Genomic DNA, 22,797 nt, shown 5'->3' with positions numbered 1-22,797 from the left:
AAAAAAGAAACCAGTACATGTATTTCAAATTCTCCTGTATGAAGGTTTTCTGTCAATGAAATTCCCCACTGCTGCTCACCACCAGGCGGTGTCCCCCCTCAAACTGCTATCTCTCTCCCAGCCCTCCCAATCTTCCCCACCCCTCGTCACCGCCCCAATCTTGTAAGCTACACAGACTGCCTGATAATTGGATCTCAACAGACGCATCAAACGGCGGCATAAAATAATTAGCAGCAAAACTGAGAATCAGTCTCAGGCACAGCGATCAACTCCCTGGGCCGGGCAGGCCTCTCTCTGGGAACGTGACGGGAAAAAGCGCAGTTTTCCGAGCTTTCCGCGCGCCGCCGCCGTCGTCTCACTGCCCTGATGTGACGACTGCACGGATGAGTGAGCCGGTGCGTTTGTTCTCGCGAAGCTGAAGTTTGGTCAGCAGCCATTCGGTTTCTGATGTGGAGTGAAGCCCCCTTTGGGAGTGAAGCAGGTGAGGCAGGTGCAGCGGCGCGTCGATGCACCCCCTTCCCCCATCCCTTGAGTCAGGAACAAAGAGGCTAGACTACATTAGGCAGGCCTTTGATCAGCTCAGCTCCACCATGTTCCTATCAGTAATTGGCAGGCCAAAGACCCTGGAATCTTCCTCCGCAGTCTGCACACACGAGTGCATAATGGACGGTTGCTTGAATTGTGACCCTTTAACCAAAGGTTTGCGCTAAAATATTTTATAACTTACTTAACTTACTTATCATCTATGTGGCCTAGTATTTTGTTTTAGGCAGGTTTAACCCTTTATGGGGCAAGTCACTTTTGAAAAATGTCTTCTTATTTCCTGCTATAACGCTCTAGGGTTTCCGAATATTTCAATCAGTGCCATATAATGGGTTAAGCATATGTATGAGTATGAGACCGTGCTGCAGCGCTAAACACTTCTCTTTTTCCATTCTCCCAAAAGCCCTTAGCACCTGAGTTAATGTAATGAAACAGATTACTACCTGCAGCCTAACACTTGACCAGGGGAAAATTAGAGCCAGCCATAAAGTGCTTATTCATCTCAGCTGAATTCACCTTAAGAAAAAAAAAGGAAAAAAAAAAAAAAACGTCAAGGAAAAAAAGAAGTTAAGGTGCTCCAGGCTGAATCTAAAGTAATAAAGTGATTTTGTTCCTACTGCTTCTCTATTGGAAGCAAATTAACCCGATTTACAGTGGAGAACAGTGTTAGCGGCCTGTAAATCTGATCACATTTATTATATTTCACCCTGCGCACGGGAGGAAGAAGTGGAGAAGGGGGAGTTTTAAAGTTTTACTCAGTGAGTCGAATAAATGAGGAGGGATTCAGTGGCGCTGTTTCTTCTTGATGAGTCAACGCTCTCTGTGTGTTTTCCCAGCGACAGTTCCCAGAGAGAAATGAGACAGCTGCTTTCTCATTCATAACGATACAAACCAAACGGACAGGAAGGAACCACAAGTGTGCTAATTGTTCATTATGATTGCCCATTTTTAATTTAGATATATGACAAGCTGCCACTTTTGTTCAAACGCAACTCGTTCTTCTCATCTTTTTGATGAAAGCTTAATGCTATCGCTTTGTTGTTGCATAGACTTGGTGCTGGAGCGCCGAGCTGTTAGCCCATCATACATCAAGCCCTCAGTGTCATGTGTAATGGCTAAGTGTTTTGAACCAACCAGCACACAGCAGCATGAATCTTCCTGAAGGCTACTGATTATTAATGACAGTGGCAGCGCAGAGCAGCCACCTTCAATCACACTGCAGGTAAATCCTGGTGCTTCAACACAGATGGCGGCGGGGAAGCGCCCTTTAATTCCTTTTTACCAGGAATTAATCAGCTTGGTTTCTAATTTCTCACCCGGCCGATGCTAATGCCTTTCCCTTATGATACTCCAAATAAGAGATTAGACGGCACACATGCGCATGCATACACAAACGCGCAGGTTCACCAATGAACTGATGACAAATGAGGACGCGAGGCTCATTTGAATATCAGAGAGAAAGGGTGCTGGTGTACCAGTGTAACCTACCACCAGCCTGCTCAGTAATTACTCTGCAGTGCAACACAAGAGGGAACACGGCATTGACAAAGAATCCAAGAAAGTACATTTGAAAACAATGAGAGCGCTCAGGGAGGATCGGGAAGGCAAGGGAGGAAGATGAAGAAGAAAGAGAAGAATGCAAGGCCAAGCAGACTACAGAAGAAGAAGAAGAAGAAGAAAAGATCAGCAGAGGTACACCAACTTTTCTCTCTTTTTTAGGCCGACCTTAGAAAAATCTGTTAAATGAAATCCCACTTGTACACAACAGCCACAGATGGAGGGCCTGTTTGGCTAGATAGGCCCTATTTATTGTGTGAACTAGCAATTCGTGTCTTCACTGTACTTCCTTAACTGAGTATCTTCTGCAGGAACGGTTAATCTTTATGGGAAATAATTGCTTTTCATGCTGACACTTTAATTTAAGGTCCATACCGCTTTCATGTCTCTACGGTAAATACACTCACATCCCAGTTCATTAGGAACACAACTTAAAACTAATGCATTCTAATAGTACTGCACAAAATCCCACGTCATGGCAGTTTATATATTTAAGGAAGGTACTGAATTAAACAAAATGTATTTCTATTATACAATGATCTGACATAACATGACCACCTTCTAATACTGTGCCTCCAAAAACAGTTGTGACTCATCAGAAAATGGACATGGGGCTTCTGAGGGTGTCCGGCAAAAGAACATTGTTAGTGAGGGCCTTAGGGTTCGGTGGGTTGAGGGAATCTGTGAATCAGGCTTGTACCAGAACATCTCACAGATACTTGATGAGTTTGTGATCTAGTGACTAGAGGGTGTGTGTTCTGGATGGCTGCTATGATGGGGGTGTGATGGGGGTCTGGTCTAGGTGGGTGGAGTCTAAGTGACATACAGACAAATGACAGGCCCAGCAGAAGTTTCCCAGCAGAACATTGTATTGTTATAAGATGGTCAGTGTTATCAACTTGTCCTGCCAGTGGTTTTAATGTTGTGGCTGATACTCCAGTCCACTGACTACAATAGGGCTGTCAAAATAATAGAAACATGGGTCGGTACAACACCACACAGTTCAATAGCACACAAACCACAGCCTCCAAAATGAAAAGTTCTACTAGAATCAACATCTCTCTCAGTTATTTGAAATAAATGATGAACAGCAGTGTCTTGTCCGTTTGTTCAAACTCCTTCTACTTGATGCTGAATCGTTCTGCCGCTTCGATTTTAGATTTTGACATTTCATTTTTAATTTAAAAGATAAAGTTTAGTTTGTTCTCTCTGGCCTTGACAATCTTATCCCCGTCCATGACTTAGCAAAGTGCTGGTGTCTGCTCTCAAACTGGTTCAAAAATATAGGCTGCGGGTGTTTCAGTGACTGTCAGAGGTTCCTGGCCATTGCAGCTCATGAGAGCATTTGCCTCGTTGCATTTTCTTTTTCTAATTTTGGTTAAATTTGGTAAAATGACTTGGCTGGGTTAGAGAATTTCCAGGATGATTGCCTGCTTCTCTAGCAAATTTTCCATCCTTTGTGAAGGAGACGCCTTAAAGACGTCATATGTTGAACAAAAACCTTTCCTCAAGTTGCAAAATGAAAAATCAAGGCTCCAATCAGGAAACAGAAGTGTCATTTTATAATTTTGATTACCCACAGCCGTAGAATTATCATTACTGGCAGCATCCTTTCACAAATGAACCGTCAAGTTATGACATTTTACCCATTTACCTAGCATATTTCTCGCTTGCCTTCCAATTTCCTGCCCTGTCCCTCCTTCTCTGTGGGAGCACTGATGAGTGTCCTGGCAGGAGGCGACGCAGCGAAGGTCTTCTCACTCCAGGGGCCTGTCACAATGCCTCAATGGTCACACACACACATGCACTCCCATAACTTGACACCACGGTTAGAATGAGCTGCTCGTGAATTAAATTTTGATTTCTCTCCATTATTTCGTGAGCATATTTAAACGTGATTCATTGTAAGTTTATGTACGTCTTAGTATGGCACAGTCAGTAGTTTCCTTCCTTCCCTCCCTCCCTCTCTATTTTTTCCATGTGACTCTCAGAGACCCTGCAGGTGTCAGCTCTCGGTTCCAACTCAACACCTAATGGCTAAATTGGAGCAATTAATTACACTGATCGGTGATGTTAACCTCCACCTCTTCCACCTGGACTCTTGGCGGTGAAAACAAAGTGGCCGATTCATTCTGCGGCTTTGTACCCCTTCTTACTGTTTATTCTGAATACTGTAATGCTGCCTCGATGAGGCATACCTTATACAAAATGAACAATGAGAAAGTGTAGCATTCACTTAAGGATCTGGAATTGAGATAGAAATAAAATAATGAAACGCAATCGCTAAGTCGGCCAAAACTTGGTACATTTTGTGCCATAATGGGTACAATACCCTCCCCTCCCCTCTCCTCTGACCTCTCTTGGCTCATTTCCCTTCATCTCCAGTGCACCTGCAGCCGTTTGTCAGGCTGCTTTGGATAATTACACATCTCATCACGACCACACACAGCCACAGGCTCTCAGCTGTCCTCCTGCATTACCACAGTAGTGGGACTTTACAGGAAGGATCCGCGATTCCAAGGTGGAGTCGTGCATCCGATAATAGGTCCCACTACAACAACAGAGGCAAATTGCGGACATGGCTGGTAATTACATCCTGCAAAAACAACCCGTGCACTTCATAATTCACGAGCGATGATGGGTTAAATATTGGGGTAATATTTGTGGATGTGCGTCTATCAGCGCGGCCAGCTCCCTCGCTCTCTCCGGGCTCATACTCGGTAACCTGCCGCGCCCCATCAAGCCCTGATAGATGCTGTCCTGTCAGCACGGCCAACTGTTCAAGCAGCGGCTGCCTCTCAACCTCCCGCTCATTACCTGACTTCCCCCAGATGCGGCACTGAGCACTGGCAGCCCAGGGACACATTTGATTTTAATGGCTGCTTCACACACGTTCAATTAAAAAAATGATATCATTTTTTTTGTCAAACCAGATTGCGGAAATTATTTGCCAGAAATTTCAGTTTCCGCACCGTCAGCACAGACTCAAGGCCCTGGTAGCAGTTAAAGTTCAGCACCTTCTGCTTCAATTAGAGGAGCGTCAGCTTATAGCAAAGTATACGTAGGTGTCGTAATCCACACCGTAGTGAATGCCGAGGCCTCCCCAAGCAATGTAGCAACGTGACACAGCGACGCAGACCACAACACCTGTGCTGGTGGTGGTCCAAAATGCTTCATATAGCCTTTGCGTGGCTGACAAGCAGAGAATTCACCCTCTTTCCGCCTCCTACGTACCATCTACTCAGTTGTCATTCCTCTACTCTGTGTTGCAAGGATTACAGCAAATGCTGTTCAACTTTTATTAGCTCCACCGTCAGGATGCGGCGCTTGTTTCCAGTCCCTACAGTTACAAAGAAAAATGGTTTTGTCATGCCAGCGCAAGTATATGCCAATCAGCCACAACATTAAAACCACTGACAAGAGAAGTAAATAACATTGACCATCTTGAGACAATTCAGTGCTCTGCTGGGAAACTTTTGGACCTGGCATTTGTGTGGATGTTACTTAGACATGTGCCACCCACCTGGACCAGACCAGACACCCACACCCTGTAGCAGTGACACTCAGTCTCAACAGGAACTCTACTTTCAAAGTTGGATGTAATGGTATTTCTGGTGAAAACAGCAGAATGATGCTATAATGGTGGAATCAGTGTACATTGTGCACAGCCTAACATGTGCCATTACCATCAATGACTTCTTTAACTGGCATTAATTTGACCACACTGGCTGTTATTTGATACGGTTATCTACAGCCAGGGCTGCAGGCTTAGCTTAATGTAGCTTAGTATAAAGTCTGGAAAAAGAACCTGGTTCAGTCCAAACATAAAACAATTTTTCTTCCAGAACTCATGAAAAGTAAATGTGTTTGCCTCGTAGAGAGTAAGCAATTTTTCCAGTCTCTAAGCTACAAGCTACTAGCTTTAGCTTCATATTTAGCCACGTGGTATCAATCTTCTCTCTCTGCAGGCAGACAGACCAAAAGTTTCATACATATACTAAAGTATATAAAGAGTATTTGGAGAGATGCCCTGCACTCAAGGCAGTTGTTTTATCAGATTTCTCCTTAACTTCAGGAATACAATCTGCCTGACAGCAATTCTATCCTTGAAATATAATATTTTTATGAAATATATTATCCAGATATGGGCTGGATGTTTTCTACCTCCAAAAGATGTTTCTCCAGATCCACGCTGACAGCTACAAGAAGAATCCCTGCCATCAGCTGACAATAGAAGAAGTCAAGGAGGTGGGATGTGCCAAGCTGTGGACCAAGAAAAATACTACTTGTCTGAGGCGCCGACAGTAGCAAGAGATTGGGAAAGCTGCTGTGAAGTGTTTGTCATGCAGTGTATCAACCAGAAAGATAATCAAGGTGGCTGTCTTGACACGTGTGCTGTGCCGTCAATGAATTTTAGATTAGGGGGGAGACAGGTGGGAGTATTGATGTATTCCTGGCGCTGTTGTTACTGCAACCTTTCATTGTGTCGTATACATGCAGAGACAATATAATGTTATGTCACAGAAATCTGTTTTTTTTCTTTATCCCTTACAGTTTACAGTTTTACAAGGGAAATAAAGATTACAAAAGATTGCCTTACTGCTAAAGCTGTGTTGACTGTATTTCCACCAGTCATTCTTCTTAGAAATGAAGCAAGCCAGATTATTCGGACTTTGTCCAAGTAAACCATTTATCCATTAGCAATAAAAATTAGTTTTTGTGATGTTTTTATATCTTGTTTTTTTTTTTTTTTTTGAATGTCACCTCTTGTCAGTTTGCTTCAGGGAAATAACAGGATAAAAAAAACTGTAGACTGGCATTCAGGTGGCATTTGTCTAAATCCCACGGCTAATTCCTACAAGAAAATACTAAACCTGCAGATTACATTAATAATCCTGTAGAATTGGAATAAAAATAAAAGAACTCTGCTGCAGCATTTTGCTCCCAGAGAAACATTTTAGACTGGAAGGCATCCATTTGTTATTTTTCTGTTACTTAAGGCTTTGAATCTTGTGCATCCACTTTGATATCCCACATCTTTCTAAACTTCACCATTATAAATACCTACTGTTTTTTTTTTATTTTATTAGACATGAACCTTTAGCAGACTTTAGACCATTATTTAAGTTCATATAATAATGTAACTTTTTATCTTTAGATGGGGATCTGTTCGCAAATTGGCTTCTACATTGACATTTTTCACTTCCACTGTTTTCCCACTGATACTACAGTAAATGTGGGAAAAGGTACAGGCAATAATAAAATTGCTCTTAGAGAAATAAGTTCTGTTTGACAAACAAACATATAGGTAAAAAGTTTGAGTAAGAATGCAAAGAAATTGTGACATTACTACTAAATGCAGCAGTGATGTCAAGCAATATCCATGTCTTTCGACTTTCATCACGTATTGTAGCAAAGCCATTTGCAATAGGGAAGGAAATTAATCTAAATTCTCAGAGGCAGCTTTTGGAAATAGTTGGCAGTAACCTAAAGCATACATGATTTGTGGTTAATGGGCTAAAGCATTCAGAACTGTCGGTCCTTCTCAGAGCAGAGCTGAGAGCCGCATTGACGGAGCTCACGTTCCCCTGCGAAGCCACCCTCGCTGACCTTCCGAAAGGTACCGCTCTGCCAAAGAAAAGCAAACACCTCATTTATCTGGCAGCCGATGCAAAGAGCAGATGCCACAGGAGGCCTGGGGAGCTGGCAGTCAGATCCGCGGCGGTGACAAGAAGAGGAACCTGAGCTTCTGGCTTCAGGAGAAGACAGAAGCTGCTTGGACATTCACTGCTGCTGGATGGCAGGCAGGTGGGCAGTATAAACAAAGCTCAACCCAGAAATAAAAGCAGCCAGGTCATGGTGACACACGTCACAGTGAACTAGAACAGTACACACATTGCCTGGCCAAAAAAAAGTCACCAACAAAGAAAAAAAGGTCACACTCTCTAATATTTCATTGAACCACCGTTAACTTTGGTTATAGCAGCATTTACTGTGACATTGTTTCAATCAAAAGCTTCTGCAATGTCACAAGATTTATTTCCATCCAGTGTCGCATTCATTTTTCACCAGGATGTATTGTATGATGTATTGATGATGGTAGAGTCTGACCACTGCACAGTCTTCTCCAGCACATCCCAAAGATTCTCAGTGGGGTTGAGATCTGGACTCTGTGGAGGTCAATCCATGTGTGAGAATGATGTCTCATGCTCCCTGAACCACTCTTTCATTATTTCAGCCCCATGAATCCTGTCATCTTGAAATACCAACCAACCAGGGAAGAAAACCAGGTCTTCTGTATATTCAGGTTGTCAGCTGACCTCATTTTTTGGTCATAACGTTGCTGAACCTAGACCTGAGTAGAAACCCCAGATCACAGCACTGCCTCCACAGACTTGTTCAGTAGACACTAAGAATGATGGGGCATCACTTCATCTGCCTCTCTTCTTGCCCTGATGCCCCATCACTCTGGAACAGGGTACATGACCTTCTTCTATTGCTCCAGAGTCCAGTCTTTATGCTCCCTAGCAAATTGAAGCCTTTTTTTCTGGTTAGCCTCACTGATTAGTGTTTTTTTTTTTTTTTTTTTTGAGTGACCCAATTCCATTCAATTGGGATCAGTCAATATTTTTTTCCGACCACATATCTCCCTCAAGGATGATGGTTCCTCGCTATCCTTCCAGTTTTTAAAAATGCGTTGGACAGTTCTTCTGTTTCAGCTTCCTTAGATGTTTTCACTGCTTGACATTTTCAGCTGAAAGACAGCGTCAACATGTTAGTTTGTCTTAGTAGCTGCTGAAAGAGGAGGAACAGGGCCGCATTAATGTGGATAAATGTTTGTTTAAAAAAAAGAGACAAAGTTGTGACAAGTTGTTCTGTTTAAACTGTTGAAGGTTTTTAATAAATGCGTTCAGTGCATATTTCCTCTTCTTTCTTGAGTCTATGTATATATATATATATATAGATATATATATTATTCTGAAAAGCTTAAAATCAAATCACAAGCTTGAGAATTCATTTAGAAAGCTAATTTCAGTCCACATTGAAGAGAAGTGCTATTAATCCTCAGCAGCTTCTTCAACGGCAGCAGCGGCATGGTCGACGGAGATACAGCGGGCAATTAAAGCTGTTTGTACTAATACATAAGAAGCGACAAGTGCGGTGATTGCTGCGGTGTGTGGGGACGGGCTGTTGAAGACGCTGTCCTGCCTGAGAACCTGATTAAGAATAAACACCCCAATCAAGACGCGTGATTGCGGGATTGGCCTCTTCAGCGTGGCAAAGTTCAATTGTGACCTTGATTCGGCGAGACGCACAGGACGAGGGAGGAGGAGGCAGAAGAGGGAAGAAAGAATGGGTGATTTCCTCATGTGATTTAATGATGAGATATAATGATGTTTGTGGCACCGTGGCTACGCGCAACAAACACGTCCACGCGGCTCAGCGGAGAGAATATCTAATGATCCACTGCGAACCTCCGCTGACCACTTAAAATCCACTCCAAATTGCTCTCCTGCTACTTCAGCGCGGAGCGTACGAGGACGTGCGCACTCTATATGTTCTGAGCCAGTGAAGTGATGGTGGGTGGTCTGAAGAAATGTTTTCCTAATAAATCACGAGGGAGCTTTTAAAATCAGTGTGCAGTGCGGCGGGGAGTATTTCTTTTCCCATTCCCTCTGAGAACACCTGAAGCAGACACAGCTTGAGTGCTAATGGCTCGGTGGTAAATCACATCACGCACTGGAGAGCTGACTATTTGAGCCATCTTGCGGCTCTCGTGTGCTCGTGTTGGCGCTGCCGTGGCCAACGTAAACATATAGTACACATATAGTGGCACAGAGTCACACACATGCACACACACAGACAGACTAACCGCCAGGGTGAGCACTAAAACATCCAGTCCAAGGCTTCAGACAGCTTTGACCCTTTTGGAGAAGCTTTGGGAGGCAGCTAATGGCTACTCGAACATGCCTCCTGTACTGTTGAGCCGGGTGGTTTGACACAGAGAGGAGAGGACAGGACACGAGAGGAGAGAAGGAGATAACCTCAGCTTTTGAGTGTCTCCCTCTGATCCCGTCTCTGTCAAAACAATGAAGGTCACGCCAAGAAGAGGCCCAATTAAAGCTCAGCCTGAAACGCCCGAGGTGAACGCGGCCCTCCGAGCTTAGGCAATCCTTGTGTTTTTCTGCGTCGAGAGCCTGGAGAAGGGTTTGCAAAAAAAAAAAGAGCAAGAAACAACAAAAAAAAAAAAGACAAGCAAGTGGGTGGTCCAGCATTATGAAAGCGCACATCCGAGCGTACATAAAAGCAAAGAAACAACAACAGCCATGAGAGGCATTTCTACAATTACGCTATCGAAAAGAGCGAGCGGCCCCATTTTCTCGGCTCAGCTAAGCTGATGGGACTCGTAACGTAACAGCTGGAGCAAGAAAAGACGGATAAGAGGAGCGAAACAATGATTATTTATTAATGACTGCACGCACATAATCGCACACAGTCCTCGGAGCAGCTGCGGCAACCCCTGAGCGGTGACAGACAATGGTCAGGCGGCTCAGCCAACAGTCCGGCGCAGAGAGCGATCCATTACAGACAGCAGCCCCCCAATCAATCTCTGCACAGAGCCGGACTCTCGGGGATACAGCAGCAGTGCTCTCGCACCAACCTCTCTATCACCAAACCAAGTCACGGGCATTCTCAGTCACTAGAGGTGCCCCAGCAACAGCCCCGGCAGCAGTTGCCAAATTTATCAAAGAGGTTCGGGAGCAGACTGGGGGGGCTCTGGCACTTCTGCACCAAGGGTAATTATTAGGACAGACAGGCAGATTCTTTAATTACCGCACTGGGGGAAAATCCCAAGGAAGTGGACGGGGAAAGGACACGACGGGCGCAGTTTGTTGTGGAGGGAACAGACAGGGACGTAGGATTCCCCCATGACGCTAAAAACCAGATGTTAGCGTCGCAGACTCGCGCAGAGAAAGGCTCCCACACTCACAAACAACACTGATTGATATCACTCTTGCCTGACTAATGACTGAGCGACTGCAGCAAAGGATCTTCATTTTCTGCATTTTTCCATGCTATATTTTCTTCCCTATTAATTTAGCAGTGTGACAGTTAATTACAAAACACAACCCCCAGCAGCTAATTTTGAATCCGCCGGAGCAGAACTGCAACGCTAACCCAGCCACCGAGGGGAATTTGTCTGCAGAGCCACAAAATGGGAATTATTTAACTCGTGCATTAAAATCCACTACCGCAAACAAACCTGACCTCCACATTCAGCTGGACCGTTTGGCTGACCCGGCGACGGAGTCCGACGCTTTTTGCCGATTTGTGAAACAAAACAACTGCGCTTTCATTCCTTTGTCTACGAACAGTAAAAGCAATCTGAATGGAAATTATGCTGTTAAAAAACAACTTTTTTTTTTTTTTTACTCAATCTCTAACACTTTCTAACAATGCAAGACAAACAAAAATAAATAAATAAATAAAAATGTTGGTTCGGGTAACAAACTAAGCTCCACAGTAGCCCCTCGAGCAAAAGTTTAAAGCCCTTATTTGCGCACCCACCTGCACAACTGCTGTCTCCCCCACCCACACCCTCACCACCACCACCACCACCACCACCACCACCACCACCTCCGCCAACCAACGCCTCAAAGCATTTGAAAGCAGCACGCTTCACAGCTCCGTGTAAAAGCCTCTTTGGCGGATTCATTGGCAACCTTATTGCCGAATGCAAAACTGAGACCAACTCCTCTGGAATCACACAGGTCAAAACGGTTCCTTTCACGTTTCGTTCTGAACCGGGAGGAGGTGAAATAGCAGCAAGATTGGTGAAAATATAATCGTTTCACTCCCATTAGCAGGAGTCGAGAGACAACTTGTAAAACTCATAATGAACAAATTAGCTGAGTAGATTAATATAAACGCCTTGCAGTGAATGTCAAGAGGGTCAGCGCTGCCACCGTGAAGGTAGCTATCACTTTTGGCCTTTTCCACCTCTTTCGAATCTTCTGGCTCATTTTGTTCCGCTCAGCACATCCGCGGATCTCACTGACCTATTCGCACGCTCGCAGAGAAGAGTGCTCACGCACACACAGCCCTGCAGAGGGCCAAGGCTCTGAAGGAGCATATATATTGCTGATAGCCGTGGCTAAACCAACATGAACTACAAATCCACGTGTCACCCAAAGGCTGAGTTTGGACACAACTGACCAAATCCACCTGCTCAGGGCTGCAGGTCGGCCAGCTGCTGCTTCTCACTCTGGTTTTCCCAGCTATGTACGTGTGCCTTCGCTTCTCTCAAAAGGCTCCAAACCTCCCCTGATGGCTTCTTTTTTTTTTTTTTTTTTTAGCCAGAACGCTTTGTTGGCTGATGAGCACATGCAAATATTTGTTGGTTTTAGCTATGCTAAGAGAGAGGGGTGGTAATGTCTGTCTGTTGGACCAGCTGTTTGGTTGTGACTGAAATATCTCAATAACTTTCGTATGAATTTTCTGTAGATATTCATGTCCCCAAGCCTTATGAATCCTCTTGCGCTACATTGAGGTCAGTGTTGGTGGTTTTTGAGCAAAATTCAGAGTTTAGTTCTAAACTACAAAATTAAAGACAAATGCCTCAGCTGTATTTTTAATTAAGGGCAAAGAAGCAATCGCTGAACATGAGCACATTAGTCAGATGTTAGAAAGGCGCTATTAAGAAAAGAATTTGGTTAATGTAATTCCTTTTTGGTGAAATTATATGAAGAATCAAAAGCTAAAAGGATAAATAAATAAAAATCACCATGTGAAAGTACCCGTCTGCTTGTTTGCTCGTGGTTAGCCAGAGAAGGATTATTATTATTAGCAATGTGGACCCCAGACAGAATCAGACCCTTAGTCCAGAAAATGTCTCTCTCTCGTTTTATTTTTATGCAAACTTACACAGATATGGTTTGGCTCTGCTGCCAAAGCAGAAGGACGCTAACATCAACCAGCAAACCGACTTCTGCGTCTGCGTTCAGTAAAATATACGAAGCGGCCCGATCACAAACATAAAATCTGAGAGATGTGAAAACATCAAAAGGCAATATTACAACAATTAAAAAGAAACCATTAAGAAAATTATGATTCACTGTTCTGCGCCTATGGCAAGACAGACGGGAGGATTACTGGAAGCCGTTGTTTTTTTTTTCCTGTTTGAGAGACAGAATAAAAAGTAGAAAAGCAGAACCGATTTTCATAAAAACAAAAACACACCAACTACAAACCTTTTGAAGCTGCAGTATTCTACAGAAATTATGTACTAAGACTTTCTGCACACAACGGTCTCTCAGCATTTGCCATTCAGCATTTGTTTGAATTGAACAAAGGGGTGGTGGGGGTTTAGGGGTGGTGGGGGTTGGTGGGGGGTCACATTGTGCCTCATATTGTGGGAATGAAATTATTAACCGACGTCATTGACAGCAAAAGTCAAATAATGCACACATTAACAAAGCTGTGACATAAAATATGAAGCCTGCACACGTGGATCAACCTGACCTGGACCCAAGGGTTCTGAATGACAATGATTATACTCCTCTCCTGTTGTTTCCTGTAAATCCCTGTGATTGGTTTCAGGAACCCCAGAGTTAGATCTCTGATTAGAAAGGAGAGCTGGTGCCTCGGCTTCATAAATATCTCCGCTGTGTGGAATCCGGGGAGACAAAGGTACAGGAAGACGGACAGAAGTCACTCTTCTTCCACTCGCCTCTGTGGCTTCGCATATGATCTTGGCTGCTTGGACGATCTAGGGGAATCCTTTGTGCCTCCACACATTAAAACCAAGCTCTTGCTCGCACACAACAAAATGCGTGCTTCTCCCTTTGGGAAATGCAACACACAGGAGTGGAAAACATTGGCCATCTGCAGGCCTGTCAAGCACTCGCTGTTTACCAGCTCATCAGAGTCTGACAGATACAGCCTGTACAACGGTGATGCCAACATTATGTAGTCGATATTCTTCGGTGATTCGGTCCTTCAGTCGTCAACCAGGCATGCGTGTGAAGATGTTAAACGTTTTGGTTAACCAGGAAAGGAAACTCAACGAGACAGGCAAAACAGGCGATGTTTCAGGAGCTGTCCAGAGCTGAAACCACACAAAGAGCCCACAGGGAGCTTTTTATTTTCTAAAGATTTACTCAGACAAGAAAATGCAGACATAATGGTAAAATAAACATCTGTGCAGTGTTTGCCTCTCCTCCGGGGTGTTTTGAGGGGGGGGGGGGTGACTGATAGAGATGCAATCCAATTCAGATCTACTGACAAGCCAACGGACTTTAACAAAGGAGGCATCGCACCACTGCACAGGAAAAAAAAAGCCAACAGACGAAAGGTATCTGAACAGAAAGCCAGCCGTCCTCCAATCACTGGAAGACACTCGAATCTGAGCTTGTCATTAATTCAGCAGACAAAAACTGTTACCAGATGTCATTATTTATTTATAGTATTTAATAGGGAAAATGCTTCTTCTGAATAATACATTCAGTAGGAGAGGGGTGCAGAGCTGGGTTTGGAGAAAGGAGGGGGGGGGCTGATGAATATTCATGAGCTGCGTCTGGAGAGATTGTGGTAAACTACCTTTTTTTCTCCTCTGTGCCTCCTGGGCTTTGTCTGCTCTGCCACTGGCCATGATGCCACAGCTGCGCTGCTCATTTGCTTGGCTTTGCGTATAGTGGCTAGTTCAACATGGCTAATGCCAGACCATTATATTATTAGCCAAGACAGACCACTTAGGCTCCGCTCCATCTGCTCTGCGGTGTCAGGGCTGGAGGAGGAGGAGGATGGAGAGCTGTCAGTCAAGCAGACTGACGTTCTCTGTTGAAAGGTACGGCCTACGTTAATCCGAAGTAAAGAGAGAGAGAGCCCCTGTGACTGGAGGGGAGGGGGGTGCCAAATGGGTGGCAGCCTAAAATGTGATCAGGTGCGTTCTGGGCTCTGCTGCAACACACATAACGTGAAATAGAAAGCTGACACTCTCATTTACACAAATATAATTGAATATATGTATAGGCTGTTGTGAATGTTTTCATTGCTTAATTGGATCAGGGTTATCTTAGTCTGTAAATTAGTCTACTTCTGTTGGGGTCTTCCAGCATCACTCCTACCCGTTCCACCGTCACAGCCAAAAAAAAATCTGCATCCATTCATAACGTATGAAGCGAGCCCACAGAACTGATCCTCTGTAAAAAATCCTCTCTAGCTGGAGGCCTTTCGTCAGTCAAACAGCAGAGATCCTCTTCACTGATACTGTGCAGTGGATTGGCTGCTGTCCCTTCTGTCATCCGGTGCCAGGGGCGGATTTGTTTGTTTTAAGCACAGCAGAAGGTTCGTCGTAGGAATATTAATGTCTTATATTTGCAAAAGATCCATGTCAAAATTTGCAGTTTCCCATTCATTTTGCTTGGACTCTGCTCAAGTGCAAAATTGAATTCTCGCCAATTCACGTCTTCCGCCACAAGTGTCTGCACTAAGCTGAGCGCAACCAGCCAGAAAAGACACATTATTGAAATATGTGACAGCATAACCTCATGCAAAGAACAGATAATGCTGCAAAATTCCTTCAGTCTGTTGCATCCCTCTCTCACTTATCCTTCCTGTTTCTTTCTTTGCTTTCCCTCTCGTGCTCCTGAGGTGTGATGACAACACATCTGAGCCGCTCTTGGCCTTGACCACAGTTGGAGTGGAGCCACCAAGAGGCGATGAACCAATCTCTAAAGGAATAGTGCTCGTCCATTGTGATGCCTCATCACACAGAAAATGTGAAAATGGGGGCAGCGAACTGGCAACGCCACAGAAGAGAACACCTCTGCCGAGAACAATGGCGTTAACAGCAGAGCCCGTGATCCAGTGCGAGAGTGACGAGTGAGAGTCCAAACAGAGCGAGGCGGCGAGAGAAAGAAAGAAAGACGGGGACAGAAAGACAAACACAGAGACCTTCTGGAATATGCATGAGGAGGCAGAAAGAAGCAAAAAGCTGGCAGCAGACTTAAAGAGCAGTTAAATGTGGAGCCAAAATCTACCAGTGCAACCAGTGTGATGCTCATTTAGTTCCATACACAATTCAGGAATTGGCAGAAGAGGTGGCCACCAAACTTACAGGCAAGTATCATATGCGCAATGACCCATGCATGGCCCCCAAACCAACGAGAAGAGAACATTTCATCTCGACTTAGTCACAGAATAAAAACGAGGTGGGCCTCTCTGCTTGTACTGGATCAGTCTTACACATGGACGCTCGCTCTGCCAGTGGCCAAATACAAAACCAAGCACATGCGGGGTGACAATAGGGAGAATATCAAGAACAAGAACGATCAGTCCTGCCAAGGACAGATTGCAGGTCCTCTGTGTGGGCTGATGAGTGTTCTGACTATACATGTTCAAATACCTGAGAAACAGGGTGAGCGCAAGCAGACAGCATAGATGCTAACACAAACGGAAGACAAGTAACCATTTCACAAACTGCCTGGTTGATTCTCTGCTTAATTTCCCACGGGGTCACGAGCAACTCTGCTCCCACTCTCGCTGCCATTCTCTACCTGACTCACCAAATAGCACGACTAAAACAAAGACAAACTGATACAGAGCAAATTCCAACACAGTTGTCTTTTCTACGCTCAACTTAGAATGCAAATTAAAAACGGTGTCGTCACACATTAATTTGGCGACCGGGCTGCGCTCGGACCTTCTCCGCTTTGATCCGTCTCGGAGCCTGGAGGCAAAGTTTCCTCCGACAGAAATAATTGAGAGAGCCATTTGGCAGAGTGTAAGTGCCATCCAAGATAATGTCTAAGGTTTCTTTTCCCTTTGCTTCACTGACAGCGCTGACAGCCCTCCCTGAGCTGCCTATCGACTTTCACGCGGTCCAAAAGCTCCCTCTGTCCTCATCTGCCTCACCTGAAGGGTGGCAGGGGGAAGAACAGGGGGTCATCACTTCATGAGGTGGGCGCGACGTTCATACAGATCCGAATCTTAAGGCAACCATGAAATGTTAAATGTCTTATTAAGAGGGAGGACATCAGCAGCTCACAGAAGAGAAAACCAGATAGGGAATCAACTGCTACATGTATCACTTGGGCAGAAACAAATACTGGGTGATTGCCTGAGTCAGATAAGCTCTCTCATAAAACTAAGTCTTCAACACAGTTAAATGAAAATAAACCTTACAAGAACATTAAACAGGGCAGCTTTTAACCAGCTTTTAATATATGGCTTTCCAGTGCACTTTTGTATTACAGTGCACCTGATCATAGCCACAGATCTTTGAATACTATTAACAAGCTTATCTCCAATTCATCGTCTGTAGAGAAAATAATCAGTGAAATCCCTTATTTCCTCTTATGTATGTGGGGAAAAAAACGGCAGCAAACTGATTGAAAACCAATATCAAATATTAAAAAAAAAACAAAAAAAAAAAAACAGCTACAACAACTCGCTTTCACCTTTCGGACGAAGTGAGGTCCAGTCCACAGGAATGTAGCGCGATGCTGCAGCTTCACAGGAGCGACGGTCTGATGCGATGCAGGTGGTAGCGCCACGGACGGAGGAGCTGAAGCATCCAACGACGCGTAAAAGCCCTGCGAGTGCGAGGGGAGGGGGGTTAAACGAAGTGACAGCTATTGAGACAGAGATCGGGAGAACCGTGTCCTTGTGCGTGCAGTAGCGCGCCTGGATCTCGGTCTGGATCTCTAGCCGGCGACCGCGCAGTCTTCCGTGGAGAAGCCGAAGGCAGCAGCCGCGATGAGTGGATGAGCGCCAGCCAGAGTGGTGCTCACCTCTCCAGCAGCTGAGCGCTACTGAACAAAAGAGTGCTCCGCAGGCGCTCTATTCAAATAGCAGGAGAGAGAGAGAGGGAGGAGAGGGGAGCGAGGGGAGGGGAGGTGTTTGTGTGTGCGCGTCGGGTGGGTGCTACCTTTAGTGTTGAGGATGACACAAAGACCAGAAGTTTCCGCATCACACACCGTCAAATACAAAAGAAGAACATAACTTATAGAAACTACGTGACTGATGGCCCGCTAATGGGTTTGTTCAGCGTGAAGAATTATTTGACGTGGGACACAGCAATAACACATGCTGTATATTAATCTTCTGCTTATCCATTGAAGTGATTTATGGCAAGGAGGAGGAAGGAGGGGGTGTTTGGCTACAGAGGAATGATTTGGCATCTCTGTCCTTCCCTAGGCCCCACAGTCCCGCCCTGACTCCGTCTGATCGCTGTAATTAATGACCTTTGGGACGGAGTTACCTTGTTTGGCGGCGTAGCGGAGATCTCGACCCGAGATACGCCTGCGATGGCCGAGTTTAAAACTATCAAATTAGATTAACGCACAAACTGCAAAGGATTAGGCTGGCAGGCGCAAGCGGCCTGGATATATTTTAGTTGACTGAGGAGTTGACCGGCAACTACAGCTGCTTTCACCTGCTCGACTACTGCTCGCAGTTAAAATAAAAAAAGATCATGAATGTGATGCCTGCAAAACGCGCAGCTGCAGAAACGGTCGTTTCTAAGAGTTCGCAAAAAAAAAAAAAAGTGATGCCTGTATACGCGATCCTATGCTGCGGGAACGACCCACCGCTTTGTTACATACAGTATAAAGAATAATGATCTCCCGCGAGACGCATGCCCCGTGCAGGCAGATTAAGGCTTTGTTCAGCAGTTGTATAATTTAAGTGTGTCTCGAGCTGCTCACATTACTTTTAGTTGGTTTCAAAAAATAAAAATTAATAATAAATGAAAAAAAATATCTATAGGCATTTTCACCATATAGGCCTGCAGTACAGTGTTGGAAATAAAATCACTAATTAGAGGAGAAGCGTCTCTGCAAGCCCAGGGAGCTGTCCGTGGTGCTGAACAGGGTTAGCGGCATCATAGGGCCTCCACGTCAGCGTTGCAAAGTGTGTAGAACAAAGGTTTACCACATATTAATCTTTGTGATGCTAGTAAACAACTCACGGCGAAATGTTGACAGTCATTTTTGTTTCAAAAGGCTTCCTGAGTCTGTAAAGTCACCAAAAGATGACTAGATAAAGACAGTATCATTTGAAACTGGTGTCAAAGATACGAGGAAATAATTGTTTCCTTATAAGCCAAAGGGAAGCAAACACAGCCTTCAACCTTTGCATGAGTTGTCTCTGTGGAATATGCTCCATAATTAACTTCGTGTTCCATTTATTGTGCCATGCGTGTGTACATACAAGAGTACAGCCCACAGAGACTTGCTCAAGCATAAGACACCAGACGTATCCCCGTAGTAGTGTCAGACATCATGTTTACATGTATCACTGCGCTAACAACTTTGTCTTGTTCCAAAAAATGATACAAAAAGAAATTACTTTCCAAAACCATAAATTCAAACAAATTCACGTATTCATCATCAGGCTGTGAGATCACACATATCCTAAGCATATCTGAGATCACATAATAAACAAAGCCTTTAGTTTTACAGGAGGCAGTTAAATGGGTCTGTTTCTGTGTATAATTACATTGTGCATGAACACAACACATAGCTGCTTCAACAATTTTTGATTATTACAAATATGTAACAATCAAAAACTATTTCAGCGTTCCCAAAAGAGGATCCCCACTTCTTTTGGTAATCTTCTCTCACAAGGTCAGGTGTTCCTGACCTTGTGTTTTTTTAATCTGCACTGAACAATAAAAGCCAGTTTTAGAAAAAAAAATAAAAATGAATGCATGCTTATCTGTACAACCAAAAGCAGAAAGAGTCCAGACGATTAAAAGAATAATACTAGTGTGTGGTATTTAAATAAAAAAAAAAAAAAATGAATGCTGACCTCATCTGATGTAGGCCACTATGCAAATACAATGCTGACAAAGTGCAATTTGAAATAGTGTGAATGCGTCAGCAGGTAAAGGTGCCCGGAGGTCTATGGGTTGGTTGTTCTGAAGATTCTAAGGATCACTGCTAAAGCCTGAACAGACATGACCATGAGAACGACTAATGACTAACACGTGCATTCAGAAACTGGCTCCTAGAGCCATTAAATAATGATCGGCACCGTAAAGTATATTAAAAGAACAACAAAAAATAAAGGGCTTTTTAAGCAAAGGTACAATTTGTTATCTTCCTCTGGCTATAATCATCACTCGCTGCATTTACTTTGATCTGCAGTTTGTTCTTTTAATGGGCAGAGCCATAAGTCAAGCCTGACCGCTTATTCAGTAACTGACCATGAAAACAATGTTTCTATTTAGATGAAAAAAAGGCAGTGTGAGAACTACTGTTACTTAACGTTCAAAATTCAGGTCAGTATCAAAAAATACTAAAAGATACTACTAGTGTGACTGCACAAAGCATTACGCTGCTCATAAAGCCTCGCTCTGTGCATCAAAGAGAGAACACTCCCCATATGATGAGCCTTACAATCAATTTGACTTGATCTGCTTTCAACATTTTTCTTTGAAGTTACACGTGCCATACAGCAGAACCATACACTACAGTGGCATTGAGAGTATGGCGATTTAAGATTTGATGGGGAAATAAAACACAAGATGCAACTTTAATGATAACTGTCGGGGAATAGGCTTAAAGGCACAACTCATTGCCGAGAACAAATCATCTGATGTTTACAGACTATTCACTGATGGCATAATTGCTGCACTGTGGGGACAGCTGAAGTCCTCATCCTGTTCAAAGCAGCGCATGAGAGTTACACTTCAGCCAACGGCGGCCGAGTGCTTGAGACTAGCCTCTGCTTTACAGAGTAGCTGAAGCGTGATTGACTCTCCAGTGAGTTTGACACAAAAAGAACTATCGTGCCACAAACCCTAAGCTTATCAGATCTTCACATGCAGACTCTTCAAAAGGACAAGACCTTTTGATGATGACGAGGAGGATAATGACGATGGCTGAGACGACGATAGACTAATGAGACAGTGACTTCTTATTTTGCTTCTTTACTTTTTTTTTCCTACTTCATAATTTCCCAGAATGACCTGAAAGCAATCAAACTATAAACAAGAGCGCAAACAAAGAAACAGCTTATATCAATCCTTGCCGCTTTAAAGCTTTGGGTAAATGTGTTTATCTTGTAAAGCCGTTACATTATACATAGATTAAATACATATTTGATGTGGTGACTGAAGCTATGAACAATGCAGCACTCTGAAGCATCCTACGGCAAGTGTTTGCTGCATTTTGTTAATACCTTAATTAGGCAAAGCATGAGAGAATATAATCCCTGGAGAGCTTCTTAAAACACCGTCCAGCCACCCCTGAAACCCGCCGGAATAATTAGGCAGAGCAGAGAAATGTGTTTGTCCCTGGAGTCAAGTTTACTCCTACTGTACCTCCTAGTCTGTTTTTGTTTGCGCATAGATTCAATGCGGAAAAGGCACAAATCTGCTCTAATGACAACAACAGAGTGTTTTAGCACCAACACAGTGCACAGCAGAGGCAAGCCTTTAATTTCTAATCAAGTTAAGACATATTGGTTATGTTGTTAAAACAGATTGTGTGTTTTTTTTTTTTTTTTCTGTGAGGGAGTGGAAATGAAGGTGATGGCCAGCAGACAAACACATGGTCACACAGACTCACTTTTGTTTTCTCATCTGAAGCGGACAGCGATGTCTGTAGTCAAGATCAGACACACCGACCGAATGTGTGTTTAAACTCAGAAGTGCAACACGCGCCCAATGAGTTTACCTCATCCTTGAAACAATTACTCAAACGCATCACTGTCTGTGCCTGGGTATGCATTTATAAAGTTTATGCAAAATGCACCTCTTTTTGTATTTAGTCAACTTGCAAGTGGCTGTGAGGCTGTAATTAAGCAGTGCTTTCAGCAAAACATCAAAATTAGCATGCTAGCACGCCACCAGTGACAACACTATCATACTATACAACTCCTGTGTTCATGGTCTACTTTCAGTATGCAAAAAGTGAGCGCCTGACACAGATGAGCACTGATGCAAATGTTGTTAGTTTTGCAAGTATAAACCAAAGTTAAGTGATGATTAAGAGATGCCAACTGAATCATGTGGTCAACAAAAAGTCTACTTCATGGTAGACGTTCCATATCCGGATAAATGTTCTGGGAACTGTGAATTTATTTTCCGTTTTATTTATTTATTTATTTTTTTGCTAATTGATTCTCTGGATTTTTATAATATTTCAGTGTTTAAGTGAAATTTTTCCGGTGGCTTGAGAGGGGATTACCAAAGCCAGTAGGCTGTATCCTCTGGGGATCACAAATGACCGCACAAAATTCCACGGCAATCCATTCAAATGCTGTCGGGTATAATTCCATTGAGAGCAAAGTGGGAGACTGGGAACGTCATCCCCAGGGTCCGGCACCTACCATGGCTACAAATCACAGTTACATTAATCCCCAAAGGTTTTTGCAGCGCTCACTTTCAATGTGTTCGGCAGAAGACAAAAATATTAGTGCAGCAAACCTAGAAGCGCGCCTGCTCCCAATTAGCCCGAGAAATCCCCGCATTTAAATCGCCACAGAAATGGAAAAATTTCAATAAGTTACATAACCACGCTGACTAAGTGATGCTAATCTCGACAAGAGTAATATATAGACACTCAACAGCTGCCTTCATTTAAGAAAAGCTGAAGCTGCTCTCAGAGTAAACAACCACGTAGGAATGATGAGGATGGTGGGTGTTATTGTGCATGAATTCACGTGGATGTAGGTGGCAGACTCACC

General features: G+C 43.9%; 1 protein-coding gene across 1 annotated transcript in view; it reads right to left on the bottom strand.

The window, feature by feature from the left end:
- ncanb (neurocan b) overlaps positions 1 to 17,896 on the bottom strand; it is a 142,149-nt gene extending 124,253 nt beyond the window's left edge. The window contains exon 1 of the mRNA XM_047587719.1: positions 17,562 to 17,896. The gene's annotated coding sequence lies outside the window, so the exon portion shown is untranslated. The remainder of the gene's footprint in view (positions 1 to 17,561) is intronic.
- Between the last annotated feature and the right edge of the window lie 4,901 nt (positions 17,897 to 22,797).

The sequence above is a fragment of the Mugil cephalus genome, chromosome 6 (genome assembly GCF_022458985.1).
Source record: "Mugil cephalus isolate CIBA_MC_2020 chromosome 6, CIBA_Mcephalus_1.1, whole genome shotgun sequence".
Lineage (NCBI taxonomy): Eukaryota > Metazoa > Chordata > Actinopteri > Mugiliformes > Mugilidae > Mugil > Mugil cephalus.
This window is presented reverse-complemented; position numbering and strand designations above follow the sequence as displayed.